The sequence below is a fragment of the Dipodomys spectabilis genome, unplaced genomic scaffold, assembly GCF_019054845.1.
Source record: "Dipodomys spectabilis isolate Male_0828 unplaced genomic scaffold, ASM1905484v1 ptg001026l, whole genome shotgun sequence".
Taxonomy (NCBI): domain Eukaryota; kingdom Metazoa; phylum Chordata; class Mammalia; order Rodentia; family Heteromyidae; genus Dipodomys; species Dipodomys spectabilis.
The window spans coordinates 20,027-23,186 of record NW_024871703.1 but is presented as its reverse complement, the minus strand read 5'-3'; positions in this window follow the sequence as shown (position 1 = coordinate 23,186).

Genomic DNA, 3,160 nt, shown 5'->3' with positions numbered 1-3,160 from the left:
AGAACACTATCTTAAGGCAACCATCAACCAAAGTTTGCATTTGTACAGTCAATAGCCTACAGATACAATCTAGTTCAACAGGTACATCTATTCGACATCAAACAACTATATGTTAAAGGACTCTGAACCGCAGAGAAGAATTTGGAAAACCAGAAATTATTAGGGTTAGGGAGATATGTGGGTAAAAAATAGGAATAGATTGTTGTGGGGAGGCACAGGGAGAGTTAACTATGTCCTAATCACAATGCAGGAAATAGGTTGGGTAGGATGCAAGTAGAGAGAGAGAGAAAAAGAAGAAAGGGAAAGGGAATATAAAGAGACCAGAAAAAAAAATAGAAACGTAAAAATTAATGTTATTATAGAGACTAAAAGACCATCTATTTAGAGAGGAATGTGAATATGTTGAGAGAAAGGGAGGGACATGGAGGAGATTTGAAAAACTTTAAAAAAATGCTTAAAATATTATATAAGTATAAAGAGGTAGTACTGCTATTAATGAATTTAAGTCTCAGAGGTTTTGAACTGAGTAATAAGTTTGTGGATTAAGTGTGTACACAATGGGGGATAGGGTCTACTAGTTAACTACGGGTTTATCTGAGGATGTGCAGGACAAGAGTTAAGTCACATAAAGAAGAACAAAAGAGGAAAAGGTGGAAACGATAGGAAAGTGAGAAGAAAAGATCAGAAGTTCAGTAGAGCTAGACAAAAAACAAAAATATAAGTAAGAATGAAAGAAAAAGAGAAAGAAGAGAAGAAAAGAAAGGAAAACACACATTCACGTATTCCTAAAATAAAAATTATAAGAGGAGAAAAAAAAAGTTACTGAAAAACAATTATTTTTTCAGAAGAGGCAAAAATTAAAGATTAATAAAAGTTTTAGAAAAGGAAAATTTTTTTTATTTACATAAGGTAGCAAAAAACGAAAAAAAAAACAAAACAAAAAAAAGAAAAGAAGAAGAGAAAAAAAATTTCTTTGATTTTTTTTTTTTTGGGGGAGTGGTGGGAAGAGTCCTGTATCTCCCTTTTGTCTGTAACCAGAGTCTGATTGGATTCTCTGGTCAGCTTGAGGTCCTGTGGCTTGATTGGTTTCTTAAGTCAGTTTGTTGGATCAGGCAGAAAAATGCTCTGCTTTACCCAAGATTTTGAGATCCCCCTCCCAGGTTAGTTTACTGGGAGGGTGATCTGCTTTGAGAATCACAAAAGAGGGGGATGCAGTGATGAGGCGAGGTTCTGGGTAGAGTTGAGGCCTTTCAACCAACAGTAGCTTTTCCCTGGGGCTATTTTGTGAAAAAAACTCACAGCACCCAGCCTGGAGCCATTGTCAGGGTTTCTGTTTTTCAATTGATTGTGGTGGCTGCTAGAGGGAGGGGCAGCCTCTGGCTCTGGTTACCCGGTGAGGAGAGCCACTCCAATGGCTGGCGCCTGAGCTGGGTGACTTTTCCCTGGATGGAACTGTGTCTGTTAGGTCACTTCGCCGTTAAGTTCTTGTGACCTGCTAAATGACTTGTTTTATTCCAAGACCTGAGCTGGAGCTAGCCGCTCCTCCGAGCTTTGTCAGAATCCAAGATGGAGATCACCGGTGCTGGGGGGGGAGGGGTGGCCTTCCCTCCTCTGCTCCCTGAGAAGGAGTGAGGAAGTCGGGCTTCTACTCACGCCAAGTCTTGGATCCTGGGTCGTCTCTGGTCTGCAAAGTGCAGGATGAAGTTGTCCGCTCCTTGTCGGTTCTTACTGGTGTTGAGTAGAATCCGCTCGTTCGCTGCGTCTGACTCCTTCGTCCCGGACTGTGTCTCAGGTATGCCCCCGCGGCGGTGGCAGGCGCTCAGATGTGTCTGCTTGGCTTCCCCTCTCTTGACTAACTCTCTGTCCTGTGATCGCACACTTGGTGTGATTCTCTGGCTTGGGACTGTTCACTGGAACTCTGAAACTGTTTTCTATGCAAGAGCTTGTTCAGATTCCAGCTACTCCTCCGCCATCTTCCTGAAGTCTATTTTATCTGATATTAGTATTGCAACTCCCACTTGATAATGGGGGCCGTTTGCTTGGTAGATTTCGTTCCAGACTTTCATATTGAAAATGTTTTTGTTTTTATGGGCAAGACATGAATCCTGAATACAGCAGATGGAAGGATCTTGCTTTTTAATCGAACTAGACAGTCTATGTCGCTTAATTGGAGAGTTAAGTTCATTAATGTTGAGATATAGGACTGAGAGGTATTAGGGAGTTCCTGCCATTTTATCCACCTTCTTGGGGGCTAAGGCAACTGAGTTCTTCCTATGCTTCTTGGATTCTCAGTTTGGGTTTTGTTTCTTAGCCTTTATTGTGGTCTTGTTGGTTTTCTATGTGTAGGACATCTTTAAGAAACTTTTGTAGGGCTGGTATAGTGGAGATAAATTATTTCAATTTTTCTTTGCTATGGAAGGACTTTCTTTGACCTTGGGTTATGAAGGAGAGTTTAGCTGGGTATATTATTCTTGGTTGATATTTGTTTGTCATTAGGGCATGGCATACATCATTCCAAGATCTTCTTGCTTTAATTGTCTCTGCTGAGAAATCTGAGGTGATTCTAATTGGTTTCCCTTTATAGGTGATTGATCTTTTCTCCTTGACAGCTTTAAGGATGTTTTCCTTGGTCTGAATTGATCCTGCAAGGATTATACTGTGAGAGTGGGATGTCCTGTTTTGGCCAGGTCTATTTATATTTTTAAAAGCTTCTTGTATCTTAATAGGCCTATCTTTTTGCATGTTTGGGAAGTTCTATGCTAGGATCCTGTTAACCAAATTTCTTAGACCATTAACTTCTATTTCTAGGTGCTCCTCTACACCCATTATCCTCAGATTAGGCCTTCTGATGGTGTCTTCCATGTGTTGAATAGATCTAGCATATTTCTTGGATTTTTCTTGAATGGTTGTATGTTCTTTCTCTATAATATCTACGCTGTCTTCACTCCCCGAGATTCAATCTACTATCAAGATTTTCAACTTTGTTATTTATTTCTTTTCCTTCTAGTTGGTTGGCTTTGATGGCTTCCAATTCTTTGTTGGAGGTTTGTTTTAGATCTTGTATTAACTTCTTTACTTCCTTAATTTAGTGTTCAGAGTTTATTCTCGTCTCTTAATTGGTTATGGTTTCCTTGGACTCTCATTCCTTCTGTTGGGTTCC